The sequence below is a fragment of the Zootoca vivipara genome, chromosome 8, assembly GCF_965207765.1.
Source record: "Zootoca vivipara chromosome 8, rZooViv2.hap1.1, whole genome shotgun sequence".
Taxonomy (NCBI): domain Eukaryota; kingdom Metazoa; phylum Chordata; class Lepidosauria; order Squamata; family Lacertidae; genus Zootoca; species Zootoca vivipara.
Window position 1 is genome coordinate 76705419 of NC_142591.1, and position 26515 is coordinate 76731933.

General features: G+C 47.9%; 2 long non-coding RNA genes across 2 annotated transcripts in view; one reads left to right on the forward strand and one right to left on the reverse strand.

Annotated features, from left to right (window-relative positions):
* The window catches only part of LOC118089976 (uncharacterized), a 252987-nt gene that overhangs the window by 154730 nt on the left and 71742 nt on the right, over nucleotides 1–26515 (forward strand). The window lies entirely within an intron of this gene.
* On the reverse strand, nucleotides 8129–12360 carry LOC118090467 (uncharacterized). The gene is made up of 3 exons (XR_004693257.3): nucleotides 12226–12360; nucleotides 10125–10235; nucleotides 8129–8259 (listed from the first exon to the last, which is right to left on the reverse strand). It is a non-coding gene; the product is annotated as an uncharacterized LOC118090467 (long non-coding RNA).

Consider the following 26515-nt stretch of genomic DNA (forward strand, 5'->3'; position numbering starts at 1 on the left):
CCCCTTCCAACTCTATGAAGTGTTCAAAGATCTTCACATGCATTACCTGAGAAAACCTAGCTTGCAACAACCCCAGTCAGTAATAATAATAATAATAATAATAATAATAATAATAATAATAATAATAATATTATACCCCGCCCATCTGGCTGGGAACAGAATATTAATGATAATAGTAATAATATTAATGATGATGATGATGATGATGATGATGATGATGATATTAATAATAGTACGCTTCGGTTTGAGTACTTTCAGTTTAAGTACTCCGCGGACCCATCTGGAACGGATTAATCCACTTTCCATTACTTTCAATGGGGAAGTTCGCTTCAGGTTAAGTACGCTTCAGGTTAAGTACAGACTTCTGGAACCAATTGTGTACTTAAACCAAGGTATCACTGTAATAATAATAAAGTGGCAAAACATCAAACATTAAAAACTTCCTAAACAGGGCTGCCTTCAGATGTCTTCTGCAAGTCGGATAGTTGTTGATTTCCTTGAAATCTGATGGGAGGGCATTCCCCGGGGCGGGCGCCACTACGGTACCAAGAAGGTCCTCTGCCTGGTTCCCTGTAACCTCACTTCTCGCAGTGAGGGAACCTCCAGAAGGCCCTTGGCCCTGGACCTCGGTGTCCAGGCTGAATGATGGGGGTGGAGACACTCCTTCAGGCATACTGGCCCAAGGCCGTTTAGGGCTTTAAAAGTCAGCATCAATACTTTGAATTGTGCTCGGAAACGTACTGAGAAGGCAAGTAGTATTCTTTGCCTACTGCAGATGGCTTAAACACTACTTACTGAATTCATGGGAGAGGCAGAATTCAAACTTGGGCCTTCCTGGCTCACACCGCTGCTTCTCAACCACTATTTATATCCTGCTTTTCTGACTCTTAAGTGGTTTGCAGTATTTATAAGCATGTGACTGATAAAATACCGAGAATTGCATGCTTAAAAACGGCAAGAGGGCTTTACCAGCCCTGCCCTTGCAGGAACCGGCACCCGATGTTCTCTCCCCCAGAGCAGTTGCTGCTGTATGGCACGATGGCGGGGGAAAGGATAGTCCTGCTGAAACAGAAACAGCAGCTGCTAGAATGGTGCATGCTCTAGTTATCTCCCGCTTGGACTACTGCAATGCGCTCTATGTGGGGCTACCTTTGAAGGTGACTCGGAAACTACAACTAATCCACAATGCGGCAGCTAGACTTGTGACTGGGAGCAGCCGCCGAGACCACATAACACCGGTCTTGAAAGATCTACATTGGCTCCCAGTACGTTTCCGAGCACAATTCAAAGTGTTGGTGTTGACCTTTAAAGCCCTAAATGGCCTCGGTCCAGTATACCTGAAGGAGTGTCTCCACCTCCATCATTCTGCCCGGACACCGAGGTCCAGCACCGAGGGCCTTCTGGCAGTTCCCTCGTTGCGAGAAGCCAAGTTGCAGGGAACTAGGCAGAGGGCCTTCTCGGTGGTGGCGCCTGCCCTGTGGAACGCCCTCCCAACAGATGTCAAAGAGGAAAACAACTACCAGACTTTTAGAAGACATCTGAAGGCAGCCCTGTTCAGGGAGGCTTTTAATGTTTAATAGATTACTGTGTTTCATTTTTCTGTTGGAAGCCGCCCAGAGTGGCAAGGGAAACCTAACCAGATGGGCGGGGTATAAATAAAAAATATTATTATTATTATTATTATTATTATTATTATTATTATTTCCTTTACCTGTCTCTCTCTGGCCACATCTGCACCTTATGTTTAAAGAACTCTTATCCCACTTTCGCAGTCCTGGCTTCCTGGCACCATGTTGTCTTCCCCACCTTCTCCAACAGTCTCGCCTCCAAGCTGCACAAGCTCTCTGCCCTGGGCAGGCGGCACAGCTCTGGAGGCCAGCAAAGCGGCTCATTCCTGAGTCTGACATGCCACCAGGGCAGCAGGGCTGCCTGTCCAAGCATGGCATATGCCCCTGCGACCACCCCCCACCCCCACCATGCTACCACATGGGACGACAACACCAGCCAAGGACCAGTTGCGGGAATACGCTGCGCAAAAGGAAGCGGCGGCGCTGTTCGCGGCGCTTGTGCACGGCATGTCTGCTTCCCCCCTCAGAGGCTTTTCTGCAATCCCTCTTCTCGTGAAAAGCGTCAAGGCAGAATTCAAAGGCCCGTTGACTGGCATTTAACTCTGTTTACCAAGTCCTTGGAGGGCACAAAAGGTCGTTTTCCTGAAGGCCGCCGGTGGGGAGGGGGGCAGGCAGGCTCGTAAACAGTGCGACCGCACGGGCCTGTCACATTCCTTCATGAAAGGAGAGAGTGTCTGCCGCCGCGGTGAAAATCTGACAGAGGAAAGAAAGATGAAAGCTTGGGGTTGGTGCAAGGGTTGTCGAGGGGAACTCTGGGCGGGTGGTTTTGTTTTTTTGTTTTTGGCCTTTGCTGCCTGTCTCTTTCCGAATCCCCCTCCCAGTTCTTGCTCCTGCAGCCGAGGTGGCAGTTGGGAGGAGAGCGGAGGCAGGGTGGGGAGAGGCGCGAGACATCTTTTGAATGGTTGCCAAGGCTGATTTAATTAGCTGCATTGAATTCATTAACTCCCCACCTCCCCTCCGCAAATGACGAGTCTGCCACGAAGCACAAATTAGGAGTTGCGAGCATCGGCGGAGCGCAACGCTGACCTGCCAAAAGACCCAGCAAAGCAGAAAAATTGACCTACTTTCATCAAATCTGAAGGGATCGCCTTTTAAAGCTCTCCTTGGATAGACACTAAGCTCCGGCTCTCCCTCTTCCTCCTCTTTTCTCTGTCTGGTGCGCTCTCTCTCTTTCTCTCTTGCACACACAGCTTTCTCTGCTTTTAATCTCCCCCGCTGCCTGAGGCTAAACCAGAAAATCCGCACCTCTGATCATCAAATGCAAGCGAGGTTCCCCCATGTGGAGCTGCCCGCATGCGCGGGCATACAGAACACCTTTGCGAGTCAGCGGGTTGCATTGAGAGCTCAGGCGCTCTCTCTGTGCAGGGTAGCCGAGTTGATTCTGAGCGGGATTTCTCTGGTCGCATAGGGACACAGAAATTGCATACCGGTAGTTGCAAATGTCTAAACCAGGGCCGACCCGAGTTATACCTTGTGGTATTTGGTGATCACTCGTAGCAGAGTAAGATTGTCTTCCATGAAAACGGTTTTAACAGTGAGTCTGTAAGTGATTGTGGAGGCCAATTCTGCATCCACACATCCTTCCACAGTGGGGACATAGGTTTCTGGGTAGGAGTTGATCACAGTGAGGTTTTGCCAACATGCCTTCCTCCTAGCTCATTTCTCCCTTTCGTCCTGAGTCCATGCTTCTTCAAAGTCTAGGAAGCCTTTCATGAAGGCTGTTCTCCAACTGGAGCGCTTGCAGGCCAGTGTTTCCCAGTTGTCCGTGTTTATACTACATTTTTAAAGATTTGCCTTGAGAGAGCCTTTAAACCTCTTTTGTTGACCAACAGCATCACACATTCCATTTTTAACTTCAAAATAGAGTAGTTGCTTTAGAAGATGATAATCAGGTATATGGGGTATTAGGGGAGGGTACATCATGCTCCTTCTGGGACACATCATGCTCCTTCTGGGATAGTTTGTCCACCTTTGGTCCCTACCCTGCATCCAGCTCTTACCTGTAGCTCCTAGAAGGTGTCGGCATGTGACAGCAGCCACACCCTGGGAACTGGCCAGCTAAACCAGGTGAGGGCAGCCGATGGGTCTCAGACCCCCGGTGAGTTAGGGATTTCCCCTGCATGTGAAGACCCACTCCAACAGATTGAGCGGACAAGACCAAAAGTGGGCCCAACGGTCAAGAAGGCAGTTTATGTACATTCTGCAGATGGGGCCTGCCAACCTGTGAAGGTAACCCCTCTCTAGGAGAAGGAAAACTCTGGTCCTAAACCTGTGCTGCCTTGTACGATATCTTCGGGAGAAGTAAAGACTAAAGAGTAAACCGTCTGTGGCAGTGAGTTCCACAGATTTAAGGATGTGCCACCTGTCCTAAATCTACTGCCACCCAGTTTCACCGAAGTTTTAATTTCATGAGATATGTGGAGAGAGAGGGAACCCCGCCATAAATGCCTAATATGACCCCAACATGCACACTTTTTTGTGTTTCAGAGAAGCCTGGGGGTTTCTGAAGAAGCTTATCAGGGATTCCTTATGGAGAAGATGAGTAATCGCAGGCACCTTTTTCCCTCTCCAAAAGACAGCTTGTGCACAGTTAGCGGCAGCGAGTGTGCTCTGAGGTCGGACTCCCGGCTCATCCATGGAACTCTGTGTGTGTCCTGGAACGATTCCCAGAATATGCAGGAGTTCTGTGATAGGCAAGTCTTTATCAGAACGATTCCTTGGAAGTTAAAAAGACCGGACACGTCACTGACCGGCAATGTCTCTTTCGCAGTCTCACCATAGCTGGAGATGCCAAGGATTGAATTTTGAGGGTGTTATGCGCAAAGCATCGCACAACCACGGAGTTATAGGCCTTCCCTGGTTGATCCTGATTTCTTTCTTCTTCTTCTTTTTTAATGGGAAGGGCCAAGGAGCTATGAAGCCACTCAGAATCATAAGCCACCACTCTGTCTTCTTGATACTTCGTCCCACACACATTCCAAGCATAACTTCATATAGCTCATAAAGCTGGGAACTTGGGAACAGATTCTCCAGAAAGAGGTTTGTGGGTCTGATACCGCATTCCTCACATTTTCTCCGACGATGTGAAATCATGGTATACACCCAACCTTTACCTATCTGTGCCTTTGCCTTAGTGCAGATAGAAAACTGCATGCTGCATTTCTCATAGTGCTAGGTATTTATTATTGTTGTTGTTGTTGTTGTTGTTGTTGTTGTTGTTGTTGTTGTTATTAAAAGTGTCTTCCTATCCTTCTCTTCAAAGGAAAAAGCTCTCTTGGCAGCTTGCAGGTCAAAAGGAAACAAGACTGTCACTGCCCTCAGGCTCATGATCTAAGCAACATGACGCAAAAGGAAAAGAGAATGGGGAGGGAGGAGGAAAAAAGCAAGCTCAGGCACCAGTTCTTATAACAATCAGATGGGATAGAAATAGTAGACACACTCCCGACTTGTGGAGAGCAATGAGTGTAGCAATGGAAGGGACAAGGGCGTGTTTGCTAAATAATAATGAATAATAATAAATCCTATTAATATGTGATATAATTTAATATGGTCCTTAGCCAAAGGAAAGCAGAGCAATACATTTTGGCAGCAGCTAGGTAATACCGTGTTTCTCCAAAAATAAGACACCGTCTTATATTTATTTTTCCTCAAAAAAAAAACACAGTGGCTTATTTTCAGGGGATGTCTTATTTTTTAAAAATTAAGTATGGTACAGTTTAACCTGCAAGGTTAAACTGCCTACCACTATGGCTTATTTTCGGGGGTATGGCTTATTTTCGGAGAAACAAAACCTGCAAACCACAAGATTCACCCACGCATACTAAGACCTCACACTTTTTTGTTAGTAGACCTGGTTTGGTTACGATCCTGCCAGCACTTGCCACCTGAATTTGCTGTTAGAGAGAGCAACTATCCCTTTGTTGGAATACAGGTGACCGTCATATCCTTGCATTGTGTGTAAAACAAAAAACATTTAACAAAGCAACCCCAAATTAATACCAAGTTATGTTCCCTTTGCATGTTTTGTTAGCCCCTTTGTATCGTGTGAGTTATAAAATCTATTGCAGTAACTGGCTATATGCACTACCGTAACTGAGGCTCAATGAAGACCTTCATATCTTAGCTCCTTGAATAGCCTCCCTTGCATCTAAACACTTGTGTTGCCCAGTGAGGAAGGAAACTAGAGGGAGCTGGGTGTCAATTATGTTCTAAAACCAACGATGTCTTTGCAAATGGCTTGTCCTTAATTTGGCTCCAAGGACCAGCCTTGCACAAGAGCTTCTCTGATGCTCCTTACATAGCCTCCCCCTTTCCCCTTTGCTTCCCACGGGGCTGCATGATGCTTCGTTTCAGATGGGCCCCGTGAATTAACATATTGTAACTCAGTGCCGCTCAGGTAATTGCACACTCGGTCAACTGCTTGCCCAGACACAAAGCACCCTTCACCTTCTTTCAGACCACGCTATAAAGTATCGCCGGCTAGCTCTCAACTCAGGGGAACATGTGGGGTGGAGGGCTGCCAGTCACAAAGGCAGGGCTGTCTGCGCCTCGTCTAGGAAGACGGACGACTGTTGGGGAAATCGGATTAGCGGTGGAGGAATGGCAGAACATCGGTGCTGGGAGGTTCAGAACATTAAGATAACATTCATTACAGCTTGGAGCTGTTACTACTCCCTGCCCCTAACCAGGGTGATTTTTGCTCACCACAGGGGAGAAAATTATGCTTGATCCTTCATCCTTTGAAAGTGGATCAGAGGACACCTTCGAGCTTCTAAGTTTTACTTTTAATGTATTTGTTGATGGGTTTTTCAAGAGGACAATGCAGCTAAAGAAGCAACGGTTAGCTTGCATGCCCCCTTTCCCTCATCTGCGAGCATCTAGTTTTCTTGTGTACCTGTGCTAAGGGAAGTATAAATTCCATACTGAAAAGATGAAGAGAGCCTGCTGGATCAAACCAAAGACCCACTTGTATATATATATATATATATATATATATATATATATATATATATATACCTAATTTTATTTGTACACCACCCATGCACAGTTCAAACCATGCTCAAGGCAGCTTTGTGGGATATATTCAGGCAAAAAAAAAAAAAGGCGAAGGAGTAAATTGATGCTTTTGAATTATGGTGCTGGAGGAGACTCTTGAGAGTCCCATGGACTGCAAGAAGATCAAACCTATCCATTCTGAAGGAAATCAGCCCTGAGTGCTCACTGGAAGGAGAGATCCTGAAGCTGAGGCTCCAATACTTTGGCCACCTCATGAGAAGAGAAGACTCCCTGGAAAAGACCCTGATGTTGGGAAAGATGGAGGGCACTAGGAGAAGGGGACGACAGAGGACGAGATGGTTGGACAGTGTTCTCCAAGCTACAAACATGAGTTTGACCAAACTGCGGGAGGCAGTGGAAGACAGGAGTGCCTGGCGTGCTCTGGTCCATGGGGTCACGAAGAGTCGGACATGACTAAACGACTAAGCAACAACAATTAATTAAAAAAATTCCTTCCAGTAGCACCTTGGAGGCCAAGTTTGTCATTGGTATGAACTTTTGTGTGCATGCACACTTCTTCAGATACACATGAAAGCATGCACACAAAAGCTCATACCAGTGACAAACTTAGTTGGTCTCTAAGGTGTTACACCTGGAAAAAACCCTGATCTTGGGAAAGATGGAGGGCACAAGGAGAAGGGGACGACAGAGGACGAGATGTTTGGACAGTGTTCTCGAAGTACGAATGTGAGTCTGACCAAACTGCGGAAGGCAGTGGAAGACAGGAGTGCCTGGCGTGCTCTGGTCCATGGGGTCACGAAGAGTCGGACACGGCTAAACGACTAAACGACAACAAAGGAGTAAACCCTGCACAAATATGAAGGAGCCCCTAAGATGATTGCAAGGTGCCTTGTACACTTCCTTCTGGCAATCCCTGGAGCTAAATCTTAAGTCATGTCAACACCTCTATCCCAGATGAGGCCTTGTCTTGGAAAGGAAGCTTCGCCTGTATTTTCCCACTGGTCTGTAATCTCCCGCTCAGTACTCCAGATAACCAAAATCCTACCATTTATTATATTTCTAGGGTTCAGGGTGCGTCCCTCCCCCAAAATCTATAACACCATTGTATTTGGGTCAGTTAACCTGCTGTGTCTTTGGGTGTGCTAGGGTCGCAGATCAGTGCAGTGGTGCCCAAGGTGAGCTGGACCGGACACACCTGGGATGCTTGTACAGGTAAATGCTACAGGGGTCACCCCTGCAGCTGCCCTGTGTAAACCACGCCCCACTTTCCTGTAAGGATGAGGCGTGTCAGAACTATTTGAAACCAGCCGCATTTCTGACCTTGCAGTGTCTAGGCCGGGAGTGTTTATCATTGTTAAAGCATGTTGCACTTTTTGAGGTCTGCTGGTAGCAACACAAAAATGTTCCCCTTCAGGGAGAATCTTGCTGCTTCTAACCGAGATGATATTTCGCGCATTTTTATCTAACGTGGCACAAGAAGCGGAGACCTTGAATTGCATTTTAATGCTGGATTTCAATGACAGGAATAGAACAAAATGACGCTCATCCGCCTGCCTGACACGGCCTTGTCTTGTTTTGTTGCTTCAAAAAGACCTCCATCCCCTCCTGCGTGTTCCTGGGAACGAGAGGCAGAAACAACACATTATTTGTGTGGGCTGCAGATGTTCCCAAGTGGTAATGAAAGGAGGAGATAAATGCAGGAAAACTGCAAAATAGGTTGAGCCTAGAACACAAGTAAAGGTCGGACACTGTGACAGGCATCAATGCTATACTTCCCTTGAAGTAGTGAAGTCCCCCAAACCGACTGACGGTATGGAATCTACATAAACATTCCAACCTCTCAAGGAATGGCACTGCAGCAAAGTTTGTCGTTTGGTTCCACAAAACAAGTCCCTGAGGTTTCTTGGCTTGTAGCCCGTACAATTCAATTAGTTTGAGAACTGGATTAAATTTCTTGTGTATAATGAATGCCGAGAAGCATTTCCCGTTCCAGATTTATGGCTAAAACTGCAGTTTCTAACTAAAGCTACACAAGTCTACCATCTTCCGAGGGAGTCCGTTCCACTCTCAAACAGCTCTCTTACTCTCAGAAAGTTCTTTCTGATGTTTAGTTGGAATCTCCTTTCTTGTAACTTGAAGACACTGGTTCGAGTCTCGCCCTCCATAGCAGGAGAAAACAAGGTTCCTCCACCTTCCATGTGACAACCCCTGAGATATTTGAAGATGGCTATCCCATCTCCTCTCAGTCTCCACTTCTGCAGTCTAAACAGACCCAACTCCTTCAACCGTTCCTCATCAGGCTTGGTTTCCAGACCCTTGGATCATCTTGGTCGCCCTCTTCTGCGCACGCTCCAGCTTGTCAACACCCTTCTTAAATTGTGTTGCCAATCAGAATAAAGATACGGCACAGAACAAATATTAAAACGAAACATAAATTGTAGTCACCAGCCAGCACAGTCGAGGCATATGGAAGTTGCACTCCCAATGAACACCTGGAAGGAGAAATGTTGCCCACTCTTAGTCTAAACTGACTGGCTGTTCAGGTATTTCAGACAGGGAGTCTTTCCCAGTCTTACCTGAAGACGCTGGGTATCAAATCTGGGATTTTCCTGCATGGATCACAGATGCTCTGCTGCTGAGCTACGACCTTTCCTTGGTGGGCTGACTTTGTATAAGGTTAAGTGGACGAGGAGCACACAATGTTCCCGAGAAGGACTATCTCAAGGCCCTTTTGCTAGAACAGCCAGCTGGAGTTCATAATACACACTCTCCAACGGTTAGCTGTAGTGGTGATCCTGCCTCCCTTTGTACCTAAGCAGCCCTGAGCACTCTGTTTGGAGCAGGGTGGAGGGACACAAGCAGTTCAAATAGCTAAGATTGGCACGGGCAGAGAACCATGCCTACAGCACAATCTCTCCCCCCCCCCCGACATGGCGCACACATGCGCCATAGAAAATGCGTCCTGGGGGGGGGGGTTGATTGCCCCGCTGAGTTTCAGTGAAACATCTGCAGGATCTGAACGGAGAATAGCAATGGTTTCTTCTCCCCCGTTTACCCCCCTCTTTTAAGGGGGAACTAGGTTATTTTTGAAACGCCTCCTTACACATATTTTCTGCCAGCAGCCAGCTCAAATTAGTCACTTGGGAGTTCCTGTTCCGTACGGCGAAAAGGAAGGCAGATTTTCATGAATGGGGTTTGCAAAGGATGGCAAGGTCATGCGAACGGCTGCTTTGTTCAAACAGAAAGGTCGCAGAGCTCGTTTTGTTTACTTGTTTTGTTTGGCTGCCGTGCACTTCTGAGAGGTGTGTGCTGGTGACTTGGTTCATTTCTCTGAGCCATACAAATGATTATTTGAATGAATGAATGAATGTCCCAGACCTGGTGCCCTCCAAATGTTTTGGACAATAGCCCCAGCCATCATGACTGGAATGACCATTGTCCTTTTCTGCAACAGAATGAGCGTCCATCTGAGCTGCCTACCAGCAATGCGCACCCACTTGTTTCTGGAAGGGGAGAAGGGGTTCAGAAGCAGGGCATGATGGGAATTTCCACTTTCTGGTCCATCCCCAACATCTGGCAATCATCCTAGAACTAAAAACAAAAGTGGGGTTTCAGGTTTTTTTTATTTTGAGGGGGAGGGGAATTTCGTTGAAATTTGCCTGCAGAAATTTGCATTAACCATTGCATACAGATAATTTTAAAACCAAAACGAATCTCAAAGTGAGAATATTTAAATGTGCATAGTGAGAATCTCCGCTTGAGAATATTTAAATGTTACACTCTTCTGTTCTGTTAGGAGCTTAATTTCAGGGTATTTTTTGGGAGGGGGATTAATTTGCAAACATAAATGCTATCATCGTTTGCAATTTGCTTTATGGGTTCCCCCCTTCCAATCAAGCAGTTTATAAATTTTATGAAATAATAATAATAATAATAATAATAATAATAATAATAATAATAAAAAAAAAATGTGAGTTTCAGCCCCAAAATATGGAACCCGCTGGTAGCTCAAATTTATCACATTTCTATGGTTGCTAAGGTGGCAAATTCCAAAGTGGTACACTAACATCACAAGTGTGCCTGTGAGGGTGGTAGCTAGGGTTGCCACGCGTCCTCTTTTTCCAGGACACATCCTGTTTTTCAGAAGTAAAATGTCTCTGGCTATACTTTCTGGATGAGAACTAGACATAACTGGTGGTTGAAGACTTGCTTCCTTCTTTTCTTCTCCTGCCCCCCCTCAGCAGTATATCACAGCTTCTGTAGCCTACATATCGTAGGGGTATTTAAAATGTGAGTCCCTCATGGCATCCTCTTTTTTTTGCTCTTCAAAATATGGAAACCCTAGACTGGTAGGACTGAGAGAGCTTACCTTCCAAGTCCCGGACTGCAGAATCCGGGACCGGCAGCCGTGTGACACCGGAAGTTGCGTCGACGTAACTTCCAGTGTCGCTTTGCCCTTCTATGGGCACCAAAAATGGCCGCCGCCGGCTTCAAAAGTCGCTTCTGCACATGACCGGAAGTGTGCTGACGCAATGTCCGGTGTCACTCCGCCCATCTATGGGCACCAAAAATGGCCGCCGCCGACACCGGAAGTCGCGTCTACACACTTCCGGACATGCGTAGATACGACTTTTGAAGCCGGCAGCGGCCATTCTTTGGTGCCCATAGAAGGGCAAATCAGAAAAAAAAAAAGGCCGCCGGCAGGAGAAAATAACGGAGAAAAACGGGAGACGAAGTGATACAGGGGACCACCGGGGAAAGGTAAGTAAAAATGGGGGTTTCCCGGGGGAAACGGGGTACTTGGCAGCTATGCTCCACAGAAGATCTCAGAAACTGGGCAGGTTCTTATGAAGAAAGACAATCCTACAGGAGGATTTCAGGAGGAGCTACAGATAACAACCAGGAGTTTATAGCTATGTCCATAGGTGGACATTCTGGCTTGGGAGAGATATATGATGTGCTTGTTCCTCCTCAACATTCAGACCAGGGTTGGGAAGCCTGTGGCCATCAGAAGCTCCTGGACCGCAGCTCAGATCATCAAGGTCTGTTGGCCATGCTGGTTGAGACATCGAGAAGGCAACACATTTCCCAACCCTGCACTAAAGGACTGCAGGAAACAGAACTGGGAAAGAACCCAGTCTGAGATACCAGAGAGGCCACAGCAAGTTGGGGCAGGCCGCCCCAGGCTCGGTGCTCTGACCTGGAACGAGGCGGCTCCCCGTGCCACTTTGTACAGGAATTCAGTCACCCCTGAGATGCGGCCCTTTGTGCCAGGCGAGAGCAACAACAGCCCTCCTTAGAAAACCCGTCGAAAGGCAATGGCAAGTAAATGTCAGGTTTCTCTCTCTCTCTCCTTCCCCTCTCTCCCTCTCTCCATTTTCAGTCAAGTGCTTTTAACTTCAGGGAAAAGAGAAATAACTGTGCCAAAGGTCGATGTGTTCCTGGGCATGGTGCCCCAGCTTTGAAGTGCAGAAAATTGCTCGCGTTGTATTGAAAAAGAAAAGAAAGCAGAGACGCTGCCATTTCACCTGACAAGGCTCCCCGCTCCCCCGCCAACCACCAAGAAGACCCAACTGCAAACCTTGGCTGGGGTGGCGAACGGCATGCGGTGGCATATTTTTGCACCGCAGCTGCTGGTTTCTCCTGTCGTCGTATTCGAGGGGTCAATGGTTTCTTGGTCATAGCTTGCATTGCATGCAATGCTGAGAGGGAAATCAGCAGAACAGCGCAGACTTTGCCTGCAGACCATTTCAGTTTCCGGTTTAAAAGGCCAGGTGCCAAACGATGGGTAAGAACCTGTTCACCCAAAACTACCACCCTCCTTCCCTTTGGGCAGCAAGGTTAAAGCAGTTTTCTATTTGACCAAACATTAGGGGAAGGGAAGAACTTAGGAAGCTGCCTGAGACTGAATAAGAGTATTGGCCCATCTAGCTCAATACTATTTCCACTGACTTGCAGCCAGTGTTTTTGAGAGGTGCTTCTCCTAGTCCTACCTAGAGATGCCGGGGATTGAACCGGGGGCCTTCTGCATGTAGGTGGTGCTGTGGTCTAAACCACTTAGCCTCTTGGGCTCACCAATCAGAAGGTCGGTAGTTTGAATCCCCATGAAAGGGTGAGCACCCATTGCTCTGTCCCAGCTCCTGCCAACCTAGCAGTTCAAAAGCATACCAGTGCAAGTAGATAAATAGGTACCACTGTGGCGGGAAGGTAAATGGCATTTCCGTGTGCTCTAGTTTCCGTCACAGTGTTCCATTGTGCCAGAAGCGGTTTAGTCATGCTGGCCACATGACCTGGAAAGCTGTCTGTGGGCAAACGCTGGCCATACCTGCCAAGTACCCCGTTTTCCACGGGAAACCCCCGTTTTTACTTACCTTTTCCCGGTGGTCCCCCGTATCACTTGGTTTCCCGTTTTTCTCCGTTATTTTCTCCTGTCAGCGGCCATTTTTTTTCTTTCCGATTTGCCCTTCTATGGGCACCAAAAATGGCTGCCGCCGGCTTCAAAAGTCGCATCTACGCATGTCCGGAAGTGCATAGATGTGACTTCCAGTGTCGGCGGTGGCCATTTTTTGTGCCCATAGATGGGCAGAGCGACACCGGAAGTTGCGTCGACGCACTTCCTGACATGCGTGCAAGCGACTTTCGAAGCCGGCGGCGGCCATTTTTGGTGCCCATAGAAAGGCAAAGCAACACCAGAAGTTACGTCGACGCAACTTCCGGTGTCACACAGCTGCCGGTCCCGGATTCTGCAGTCCGGGACTTGGAAGGTAAGACGCCGGCTCCCTTGGCCTGAAAGCCAGATGAGCACCGCAACCCCAGAGTCGCCTTTGACTGGACTTAACCATCTGGGGTCCATTACCTTTTACCCTTCTGGCATGCCGGGAAAATAGTCTAACACTGAGCTATGGCTTTGCTCAATTATCATTTCTGCGTGTGGCACTTAATCTGGGTTAGGTGGGTGATGTCTTTCAAGCATCTTCAGGCCTAGTAGATCCTGCTGGGGACCAGACTAGGTGAATTTTTGGATCATCTCAATAAACACATTTTTAGGTGCAAAATATATCCAATTTAGTTTCTGATTGCCTTCCTGTCCAGATGTTTCAAGCATGGTACCAGATGTTGTGGGGTGACAAAAATCCCTTTAACCCTGACCTTTGACCATGCCATGGTAGAGCATCTTTCTCTAGCTCGGAGTATCCCTGTTTAAAAGCCCAGAGAGCCGCTGCCACTCAGCATTGAACCAGCTACTGAACTTTGCAGGGGGTTGCAATGGAGGAATTTGGGTTGGTGGTTGTAGTTCTGCCATGGGCAAATGCTGGTCCAAACAGGCTGATGGTATTCTGGTCATGCTTTCAGCAGTTCCCCTAGCAGTCATATTTGCAGATGACTCTGATTTTTTTGCTGCCTGAGGCACCAGTTTTCTGCTCGTGTCCCTGGCACTTTTTGCAAAGATATGAGTGCCGGAAACTTAATTTTAACCCCAGAAAGCACTCCCCACAACTATATGAGTCAAACATTGACACGCATGTGCAAATGGTCCATTGCTCTGCCGTTGTTTTTGGGTGAGTAGCAATCTTGAGAATGTGTGGACTGCCCCCCCCCTGCAAAAAAAAAACATTCTCTTTGGGTTGAGGCAAGGAAGCCTCTGGCCTCTGCTAAGTTTGATGAGGTGGTTGGTCCATTGGGCAAATGAAGCGTTGGCCCACCAACTTCAGCCTGCCCTCAGGTGGGGAGAGTGCTCTTGTGTTTGGGTCCTGCCTGGAGGTTTCTCACGGGCATCTGGTGCCATTGGACTGATCTCATAGGGTGTGCTTATTGTCTTGCTCTTAGGAAGCCCAGCATTTGACTACTTCTCATGAAAAGTCACCGCTGATAAACAGAGCTCCGCCCTTTCTTCAGAACTGCTAAATTGCACTTAAAAAGTCAGGCCTTTCCCCCAGAGCATCAGTGAGTCTTTATGAAATAATAAGTAATAATTAAAACATATCGAAAACACTGCATGCCAACAACCCATGGCATTCACAGTGAAGTGTGCAGCTTGGTCAGCAAGAAAGGATTTGGGAAACGACTAGAGACACTAAACGGTGGGGATTAATCCACAGTTGAGCAGCAAAAGTTCTTGCTAACAGTATTTCCAAGGGGGTATGATCTAGTGATCCCTTCATTCATCATTGTTGTGGATGAACTGATTCACAAATGTCCAGACATGGAGAATGACTCTTTGCAGCTGTGATTCATAGATTTGCTTTATTGTGTGGCATGTTGCATAACACTGCTTATAACAGGAGATTCTGGTGCTTTCCATTGGGCTCAATTCCTTCTCGTCTTCCGATTCAGCAGCATGTTCACCAAGACTTTTGAGACGTTCATCTCTGGGAGGATTGGGATGGGATCATGGGAATGACCTGAACCTTACAAATGGAGACTTTCGAGCGCCTTGCTTTTCCTCCCTTCAAACTGGAGGAACTGCTCCTCCACCAACCCTTCCCGTTCCACAGCCCTTAAAGCTACAAACCTGCAGCCAGACTGCGAAGTTCAAACCAGCTTGTGAAAATCAGCCATACATACCACCGCTGGTACAATCGCAAGGCAGATACAGATGGGAAAAGCCACAACAGGCAAAACTCTCTCATCAAAATCTAGACCTCGCCTCTCACAATGGGAAGTGGAGACCGAAACGTGAAGCATTGGTAGAGATTGAGGCTTGAGGGAAAGGTCCAAGACAGACGTTTATCAGAGAGGTTGGTGGTCCTGAAGACCCTCCCCCCCCCTCTGGTTAAAATGATCATGTGAGAGAATAGGCCTCTGGAAGGATGCAGGCTGCTGGGGGGGCAATTAGTTTCACCTGGCATAAGACAGCTTCCTAGATCCCTGCTCCATTCCAGGTATACATTTTAATTTCTATGTGCAACCAACATTAAAAACAAACAAACCAGAAATGCAAATACAAAAAAACCCACAACCCTAAAATCTCTGGCTGCTGACAAGTCGAGGATAAACAGGATGGGGTCATCTCTCCATAGCTCGGCGGCAGCCAGCCTTTTTGGCAATGGCGCGATGAGTTTAAAATAAGAGACAGTGCCTTTCCAGTTTGCAGTTCAGCAAATGTGCAGCGTGGCTGCCTCCATTCCATAGGGTCGCTTTCTTTGTAGCCTGCTGAGCCAGGGAGCAAACAGCACCGCAGTGCAAGAGGTGGGCAGGGATTGGGGTGACCACCAAGACATTCGCCCCCCGCAAAGGAAGCAGGCCACCAAAAAGCAGGGCAAGAGAGGACACAGATCTGAATAAAAATGGCACGTGCTATTTATTATTATTAATATCGTTAGTAGCAGTAGTATTTAATCTAATTTATGAATTGCTTCCCATGTAAGATCTCAAAGTGAATTGCAGCATAATGACATATATAAAACAAGTTACAGGTAGGTAGCCGTGTTGGTCTGACGTAGTTGGAATTAAAATTGCTAACAGTAAAAATTGCTATCAGCCAATCACCCACCACCCTTCCGAGTATTACCCCTCCCCACCCTCTGACTATACCTAAGGGTCTGGTGACTTCTGTTTCAGTGTATCTGAAGAAGTGTGCATGCACACGAAAGCTCATACCAATGACAAACTTAGTTGGTCTCTAAGGTGCTACTGGAAGGAATACACACACACACACACACATATAGAGAAACCGAAGCAATTTTAAAAGCAACAACTAGAAGTACATTTTTAAAAATGGTTTAAAATGACAACATATAAAATTAGTTCAGATCCAAGACAGATTCCAACTGGGGTAAAGATTTCAGAAGGCTTGTTGAAAGAGGAATGTCTTTAGCAGGTGCTGGAGAGCCAATAGAGAATACGATTCCTATGCATGTCAAGGCTTCTAAGCATGAAGATTCTCACCCATCAGACTTCCCCACTCAATGCATGAATGTCAATAGATGTAGACACAACACACACACACACACACACACACACACACACACACACACACACACCAATGCTGTGGACGAAAAGGATAAAACAATTAAATGATCAAAAGGAAGAATTAATAACAATTTTAAATTTCCAAAAAGTTAAAATAACAGAAGTCTAAAAACAGATTAAAACTCGCATCCTGAAGACAGCTGCCTGACATCAACAGGCAGGGAGTTCCAAAGGTTAGGCACTGCCATGCTAAATTACCGAGTTTTTACAAATGTGGAACGGGTGTTATGTCGCCCTTGTAACGATGCTAGTTTTGCAGGTCGAGTGGGAATATGTGCGGCAATACAATCTTGCAGGTAAACTGGCCCCAAGTTGTGAAGGTAGGATAGCAAAACCTAATCGCCACCATGGCATATATTCTTTGCATTCCGACAAACCCATGAAGCTAAGACTTGAGCAGGACTTCTCTTTTGCTCATGGCCCAGTCGGAAAATGCTCATGGAAAGAAATGCACTGCTCCCCGCTGCCGAAATATGACTTTTATTTCATTCCTTTGTGCTGTGACATATTTTCATGTTTAGGTGTGGGTTTATTGAGGTGTGTGTGGGGGGGAGAGTCTTATAATTCCTCATTTGGCTGGGCAAAAAGTGGCTGCTGTTCAGTGGCACATTCGGCCCACCCCCAGCTCCCGATGATGCTGCCTGCCACTTCTGCATACCTCCGAGTGTTTGGTGTGCAGTCTGTGCGAGACATTTTATCACCACTTTCCCCACAAGCCTTCGCTCCATCTGGCAGGGCAAATGGCTCGAAATGAAAGGGCCTGTTCACGCTTAGCACAGCTTGGATTTATATCTCTAAATAAGCCGGTTGTGTGTGGAAGCTAATTCGTAAACACTTCCCCTGGTGATAAATGGCAGGCTGCGCCAGCCCTTAATTGGCGCCTCTCTCTCTCTCGGGGAAATGTCTCCATCAAGCTTCTCCTGGAGTGATGGAAAATACGCTGCGCCGGGGAAAGGAGGAACGAGGGCTCGGAAAGGGACCTGTCTCAGAGGCCCGGCAGAGGTGGGTCCATCTGCCGGACATGCAACCTTCCTGATGGTCCAGGAAGGCGGCTTTCTATCGCAGAAGCCACAAGATCCTTCAGCAAGAGGGGGTCTCCAGGAGCCAGATCTCAAAACCTTTCGCAGACCCTCCAAGGGTCCCTCTTTTCCGGGGACAGTCCTGGGTTTACAGAAGCCGTCGAGGTTTCTGATTTGATCCTGGAATGTCCTGCTTTTCTTCAGGATGTCCCTATTTAACAAATGTTGGAGGGTACAGTAGGACATCCCTATTTTCATTGGAGAAATGTTGGAGGGTATGGTGTTGTGTGACCCCCCCCCCTCGAGCCAATGCAACCTTTAGAAGACATCTGAAGGCAGCCCTGTAAAGGGAAGTTTTTTTAAAAAAAATGTTTAATGTTTTATTCTGTTTTTAAATATGTTGGAAGCTGCCCAGAGTGGCTGGGGGAACCCAGTCAGATGGGTAGGGGGTATAAATAATAAAAATGTGTATCATTATTATTATGGAATAGGACACCCCAGTTTTCATCAAACCGTTGGAGGGTATGGTTTTGCTTGTGTCAATGAAAAGGAGTTTCTTGGTAAGCAGACAGAAGAGCAGGGATGGGCACCTTTTTTGTCATTCTGAGGGCCGTGTTCCCTCCTGGGAACATTCTGAGGGCCAAGTTCCAGAGTTGGGATTGACCAGAGGCAAGAATGGGTGGAGAAACTAATGTAACCGTAATATTGGTACAGATCCTGCATACATTCACAAGCCCCCCCCCCCCTCTGTCCTCCATTCAGACCACCTGGAGGCATTGCCAGAATGCAAGCGCGCACTCAAGATAGGCAATAACACTGAGGTGTGAAGGAGGGCCTGGAGGAGATTCCAAGGGCCAGGTGGCAAGGAATGGAGGGCCACCTTCCGTCCCAAGGCCTGAGGTCTCCCATGCACTCAAGTGGGAGAGGTTTGCAAAGGGCAAACTAAAGCAGGATTCTAGTTCCTGGGCAGGGGAGTTGTAGTGACAGTCCAAGGGCAGAAATTATGATGATCATAGAATCGTAGCATTGGAAGTGACCCCGAGGGTTATCTACTCCAACCCCCTGCAATGCTCGAATCTCAACTAAACCATCCATGACAGGTGGCCATCCAAGCTCTGCTTAAAAACTTCCAAGGAAGGAGAGTCCACCTCCTCCTGAGGGAGTCCGTTCCACTCTTGAACTGCTCTTATCATCAAAAGATGTTTAGCTGGAATCTCCTTTCTTGTAACTTGAAGCCATTCCAGAGCAGGAGAAAACAAGCTTGTTTCCTCTTCCATGTGACAAGCCCTTGAGATATCTGAAGATGGCTCCGGGATCAGAGGGAAGAAGCGGCGGAAGAAGAGTGGAAGAAATTTAAAGTTTATTTAAAGAATAAGCATAATATTGGATAGAATTAATTGAAGTGAAGGAGGTACAGAGAGGTTGTAGAAATATAAAATGTAGAGGAGTAAATATATTTAGATGTAGTTAAAAGTTTGGAAAAGGATTCGAAATATATGTTAAGTTACAATAATATAACATAAAAAAGGCTTAGTTAAAATGGAAAATAAGTTTGGGCAGATGCTGAAAAGCAAAAAACTTTCTTCTGAGTAGGACAGACACTTGCCGTGCATCACCAGAAAAAAAGGAAAAGAGGGAAAAGGCTTAGTTAAAATGGAAAATAAGTTTAAGGTCAAGATGTAGAAATTACTAAAGATGATTTACAATGTAACGCAGTTGGAGGAGGAATGAGGAAGTCAACAGTGTTAGATTTGAATTAAGATATAGAATAGAAAGTTGGAATTTTATTTTTGTGTTTTTTTGTATTTGTGTTTTTTTGTATTTTGTATGTTTTTGTTTTTGTTCACTATAAAATCAATAAATATATTATTTAAAAAAGAAGAAGAAAGTTATTCCTGATGTTTAGCTGGAATCTCCTTTCTTGTAACTTGAAGCCATCCCAGAGCAGGAGAAAACAAGCTTGTTTCCTCTTCCATGTGACAAGCCCTTGAGATATTTGAAGATGGCTATCATATCTCCTCTCAGACTCTTTCCCCCCAGGCTAAACATACCCAACTCCCTCAACCGTTCCTCATAAGGCTTGGTTTCCAAACCCTTGATCATCATGTACACAAACCAGTCTTGTTTTGCTTCCCTTGGATTTCTCTCTCAGAGAACGCTAGGGAACCTCAACCCATTTCAGGCATTCATTCATCCATGTTGTCTCCATATTCATCGCTTTTCCATGGGTTAGAGGGTGATCATCTGCTGTGGGGAAACCTGTGGTTAGCATGTTGGCTCAGGACCTGGGAGACGAGGGTTCAAATCCCCACTCAGCCACGAAGCTTACTGGGGAGGCCTGGAGCCAGTCCCTTGGGTAGCCTAACCTACAGTACTTTACAGGGTTGCTGTGATGGTTAAATGAGGCTGGGCAGAACCATGGGCACCACCTCGAGTTCCTTGGAGGAAACGGAATAACTAATTAAACATAGTCCTTACCTTCCAAGTCCCGGACTGCAGAATCCGGGACCGGCAGCCATGTGACACCGGAAGTTGTGTCAACGTAACTTCCGGTGTCGCTTTGCCTTTGTGCTCCAAGGAACAGTTGCAGCAAGAGGGGACCTCCCCACCAGTTTATGAACCTTCCCCTGATGGGCTGCACACACACACACACAGCTGGAGACTACGCCTGAGCGAAAGCTGCCTCTGCTCATCCCTTTTCAGCCCTCTCTTGGTTCTGGGAGACAGTGGTGCAGGAGAGTGTGTGGAAGCACCCAGCCCTTCACCTGCCTTGCCTACCTCTTCCTCCTCTTCCTCCAGGTCTGAAGCTTCCCCTGCCTCTGACTCTTGCCTCCTGGCTGGAGCAGTCCCCCACAAATCACTGCCCCTCTATCCCACTTCAGACTCCAGACCCACCCCCCTTCTCCTGCTGAACACTCTTCGGCATTCTGTTAAGCCCTGGTCCCTTGCTTTTTATGCTTCCAATCCCAGCATGCATTGCAGAATGTGGCCAATAAGAGGACAGGTTTCCTCCGTGACATTCCCCAAATCTTGGAAACTCATCCTAGCAGCTGACTCTGCTGTCATGTTTCGTGGGGAGACTCTGTTTCCAAAATGGCTTTGGCTCTGCCCATGTCCACCAACACTCCAAATCAGGTAAGGATGGTATTTTAAGAAAGCCACTTGGTAGGGTACTTTTTTTTACCATATGTGGTGGACATGTACACTGGTAAAAGCTTTCTGGGAAATGATATATAATGAATTAAAGAAAATGTTTAAAAATACATTTGTTAAAAACCCAGAAGCTTTTCTAGTTACAGGTAGGTAGCCGTGTTGGTCTGCCGTAGTTGAAACAAAATAAAAAAAATTCTTCCAGTAGCACCTTAGAGACCAACTAAGTTTGTCATTGGTGCGAGCTTTTGCGTGCTTATGTATGCAACGATGGCAGCGAGAATGCTTCTAGCCCAGAGATGGAAGGAAGGAGAAGCACCAACAAGAGAAGAATGGCAGACAAAACTGATGGACTATGCAAAGATGGTGAAACTGACGGAGAAGACCAGAAAACAGGAAGATCAAGTATTCTTAAAAGACTGGAGTAAAGTCTTAATTTATTTAAAAGACCACTGTAAACAGTTAAAATCATTGGCAGGGATGTAATGTCACTTGTAATGTGGAACTGTTGTCTTTGTCCATGGAGTTTTCTTGGCAGGGATACTGGAGTGGCTTGCCAGTTCCTTCTCCAGGTGGATCACATTTGGTCAAAACTCTCCACTATGACCTGTCCATCTTGGGTGGCCCTGCATGGCATAGCTCAGGCATCCCCCAAACTGCGGCCCTCCAGATGTTTTGGCCTACAACTCCCATGATCCCTAGCTAACAGGACCAATGGTCAGGGATGATGGGGATTGTAGTCCAAAACATCTGGAGGGCCGAAGTTTGGGGGTGCCTGGCATAGCTCATAGCTGCTCTGAGTTATTCAAGCCCCTTCGCCACGAAAAGGCATTGATCCATGAAGGGGATGCTTTTGAATTACGGTGGTGGAGGAGACTCTTGAGAGTCCCATGGACTGCAAGAAGATCAAACCTATCCATTCTGAAGGAAATCAGCCCTGAGTGCTCACTGGAAGGACAGATCCTGAAGCTGAAGCTCCAATACTTTGGCCACCTCATGAGAAGAGAAGACTCCCTGGAAAAGACCCTGATGTTGGGAAAGATGGAGGGCACAAGGAGAAGGGGACGACAGAGGACGAGATGGCTGGACAGTGTTCTCGAAGCTACGAACATGAGTTTGACCAAACTGCGGGAGGCAGTGGAAGACAGGAGTGCCTGGCATGCTATGGTCCATGGGGTCACGAAGAGTCGGACACGACTAAACGACTAAACAACAACAAAAATGTAGAACTAACTATGGTAACTATGGATATATAGCAGATGAATAATGGTAAAAGATGCAGAATTTTTTTTAAAAAAAATTATGGAACCCATGGAGGGAGGGAAGGAGGTCCAAGGGTTCAAACGAACCTTTTATTTTAATGTTTGAAATGGTTAAAGTTAAAATGTATAAAATTATGTAAAACCAATAAAAAACATCTACACACACACACACACACACACACACACACACACACACACACACAAAAGCCACTTGGAGATGTCTTCCTCCTTTTGCATGAGTTGCTTCTTGTCCGAGGTGGAGTTTTTCGTCTCAACTTCCCGGAGAGCCACTCGAGGCGGATAGTCTTTATCGGACGTGACAGGCAGGTACAAAGCTTGGATGAAAGGCACTCCACCTCATCCTGTCAACATGCTACCTTGCTTGACAGCGGAGTGTATGGGGATGTGGAGAGACGCGGATGAAGCAAAGCAGGGGGACTTTTCTTCACTTCCAAGAACGAAGGAAGACCAAAACAAAAAAATATCTGGGTCATATACAGCTGTCAGTTTATTTCTGAACATGACGTCTGTGCAACTGGGAGGATGCCAATGAACCATGGTTCATGGTTCTTACAGCAGCGAGCTCTCTTTATGCTCTCTGGTTCAAGTGGGCATTTAGTTGTAATTGAATGTATTCACTGTGATTCAGCAAGAAGGCTCACCCAAGACATTTTTTCTGCCAGGGGCAGAACAGCAAACAAGGTTCCTCTTCCTGTTGCCCCTCAGGGTGCACAGTATTGTTATAAAATAATATTGGGGGCGTTGCAGGACACCATTACTAATGAACAGAGAGGGGTGACCGAACCTGACAGCTGCAGTTACCCAGAATCCCTCGCAACACCACCTTCTTTGCCTCTGCTCCACTCCAGAGACCCGCACCCCTCCCGCTTGGACTCAACCCTGCCTTAAGGAAGGCTTAAGGATCAGCATATGCGCACATTTCCACATGACTAGCAACTTGGGAGCCATAATTCCGTCAATGGTATCTCATTCACAATGGAAGACTCCTCTGAACAAAAGACAGTGATCAACTCTTATGAAAATGTTAATTTCTCTTTGTGTTTAGGAATTCACACCTGGGAGGGGTGATAGGAGGACTAGGAGAGGTGTCAAAAGTGCTCAGATTTCTACCTTGAACCCTCCTTTTTTGTGAGGTATTGATTACATAGCTGTGATGTAGGAATGATGTATTGGGGGTGTTTCTTGGTGATGGGGAAACTGATAAAAGTGGAGGTTCTCTTTTGTTCTGGGTTCCTTCCTTGTTCTCCTGCGTGAGGGGAAGGACCCTGTTGCAACAGCAAATAAAGGCTTTGCTTCTCAAACTTCTCTGGTTGGCCTCTGTTATATATTCTCCGACCGATGGAGAACCCAATAAGGCTCTTGTGTACCCCATAAGGGAATAAGAGCAGATTTTGCTTAGAACAGTATCAATCAATTTCAGAAGGGCTGCCCTATGTCCGGGATTTCTCAGACATATCTTGGATTCGTTTGTCGGAAATAGTGTCTGGGCAGAATCGGTAGAAATGTCTGGGAAAACCTGGGCATTTGGAAACCCGTGTCGGAAGTGTTGATTTGGGTGGGGGCGAGTTTCCTTAAAAATAGCATGTTGTTGTTTAGTCGTGTCCGATTCTTCGTGACCCCATGGACCAGAGCACGCCAGGCACTCCTGTCTTCCACTGCCTCCCAAAGTTTGCTCAGACTCATGTTGGTAGCTTCGAGAACACTGTCCAACCATCTCGTCCTCTGTTGTCCCCTTCTCCTTGTGCCCTCCATCTTTCCCAACGTCAGGGTCTTTTCCAGGGAGTCTTCTCTTCTCATGAAGTGGACAGAGTATTGGAGCCTCAGCTTCAGGATCTGTCCTTCCAGTGAGCACTCAGGGCTGATTTCCTTCAGAATGGATAGGTTTGATCTTCTTGCAGTCCATGGGACTCTCAAGAGTCTCCTCCAGGACCAAAATTCAAAAGCATCAATCCTTTGGCGATCAGCCTTCTTTATGGTCCAGCTCTCACTTCCATACATCACTACTGGGAAAACCATAGCTTTAACTAGACGGACCTTTGTAGGCAAGGTGATGTCTCTGCTTTTTAAGATGCTGTCTAGGTTTGTCATTGCTTTTCTCCCAAGAAGCAGGCGTCTTTTAATTTCGTGACTGCTGTCACCATCTGCAGTGATCAAGAAGCCCAAGAACATGGGTCCCCAGACTACGGCCCGCGGGCCGGATGCGGCCCAATTGGCCTGCCAATCCAGCCCGCGAAAGGTCTGGGGATCAGCATGGCCATCCTGCACTTTAAAAATTTTTTTTAGAGCCGAGAGCCAAGCCGAGAGCCATTTTTTCCCCTTCGTCGCCATTTTCCTCCTCTCTTTCATCGGGGCTGGCCAGTAGCAGCCAATCAAAAAGTTGAAGTGCTTCAGGCCCCAGCCAATGGGTGGGCAGCAGCTGCACGTGTACAGGAGGAAGGGGGCTGTGCTAAGCTGGCCGAACGCCATTTTCGGCAGCCGCCAGAGCAAGAGCCAGCCGGGAGAAACCCCTTTCTTTGCTGCCGCTCCACCCTCCGTCGCAAGCAGCCCCTGCTGCAAGACACAGGTGTGTGTGTGTTAAAGTACTTTATTTTGGGTTGTCCCAGCAGCGGCAGCGTTCCGCTCTCGCCTCCACCACCGCCGCTGCCTCAGAGGCGCAGGCATCCCAGCGGCATCCCTCCTCCTGCCTGCCTGCCTGCCTGTAGTGTCCGAGGGGGAGGGCGCGCCGGGGGCGGCAGTCCCGGGAGAAGCCCGCCACGCGCGGCCGTCTGGCGCTTTAGGTTTTAACTTTTAAAAAAGCGGCTGCATTTTTACATCTGCCCGCCCAGACGGGACTCTTCCTGGGATTTTGGTGCCTTCTCAGCCGGGTGGGGTGGGGGGATGAGCCCAGGCAGCTGCCAACCGCGGCCGGCTCCAGCCCCAGTCCCGGTTGGGGTGCCGTTAGCCGCAGCCCCGGTCCCATCGCTGCAGCCAATTCGGCCCTTCCTTCCTGAGGGGCGCAGAGCCAGGCTGCCCGCCGCTGCCGCCATTTTCTCTTCAGTCGCTGGCGCCGCCAGGCCCAGAGGAGGAGGAGGAGAAGGGCGGCAGAGGGTTTCTGCGCTCCTTCTCCGACTCCCTGCGCAGCTGATTAGCCGCGCTGCTGCTCCCCGCCACTTGAAGGAGGAGTTGGCCTGGGCCGCCTGCCCGCCGCCGCCACTGCCGCGGCCGGCATGATGGCCCCCTCCGCCGCCGCCTCCCCCTCCGCCGCCGCTCTTGCGGCTCTCGGCGCTCCAAATATGGCAGGCGGAGGTGAGCGGGAAAGCGGCTAGGGGCGCTGGAGTCTGGCGGGCTTCTGGCGGGGCTCTCCCTCCGGCCCCCTGGGGAGGAGGGACGGGACTCTTCCCGAGCTTTTGGTGGGTGCCTTCTTGACGGTGGGGGGACTCGGGGGCCGCCGGGCGGCGGCTTGAGCCGCCTGCCCTGGCGGAGCGCAGCCTGTGTGAGCGCAGCCTGAGCCGCCTGCCCTGGCGGAGCGCAGCCTGTGTGAGTGCAGCCTGAGCCGCCTGCCCTGGCAGAGCGCAGCCTGTGTGAGTGCAGCCTGAGCCGCCTGCCCTGGCGGAGTGCAGCCTGTGTGAGTGCAGCCTGTGTGAGTGCAGCCTGTGCGAGCGCAGCCTGAGTCGCCTGCCCTGGCGGAGTGCAGCCTGTGTGAGTGCAGCCTGTGTGAGCTCAGCCTGAGCCTGTGTTTTATTTTAAATACTATTTTGTGTTGATTAAAATCATAATTTTAAATTTAAATATTGTATTGTTTTCCTGTTTTTTGTGTACCAAATGCAATATGTTCAATGTGCATAGGATTTCGGCTCCCCCCCACCCCCCAAAAATATAGTCCGGCCCAGCACAGGGTCTGAGGGCGGTGGACCGGCCCCCGGCTGAAAAAGTTTGGGGACCCCTGCCCAAGAAAGTAAAATCTCTCACTGCCTCCATTTCTTCCCCTTCTATTTGCCAGGAGGTGATGGGACCAGTGGCCATGATCTTGGTTTTTTTTTATGTTGAGCTTCAGACCAATGTAATGTAAAATTTGGTTAAATTTAATTTGTTTCAATTAGTGATCTTTAAAATGAAAACGGAAAGATCTGCCAAAACTGTGTGGATGTTGCCTGCAACACCAAGCACCAAACCTTCCTTGCACTGCAAAGGGTTAACCTCTCAGAGTGACTGGCAGGGCAGCTACTGCTACCCCCCACCCCGCCCGCCCCCCTCCTCACACAGTTTGGTTTGCCCATCCATTGTTTGGAGGAACTGTTGCTAGATTGACTGCCTCCCTTTTGATGTCTGGCAATGTTTGTTTATTAGCGCCAGTGGCCTGGGTTAACTCTCAGGGAAAAGCTTTGAATAAATCCCGTCCTCTGCACCTTCCCTCCTCCTTTTCACGGGCTGGTGAGCTGATAAAACCTCAGCGCTGGCTTTCAAAGGC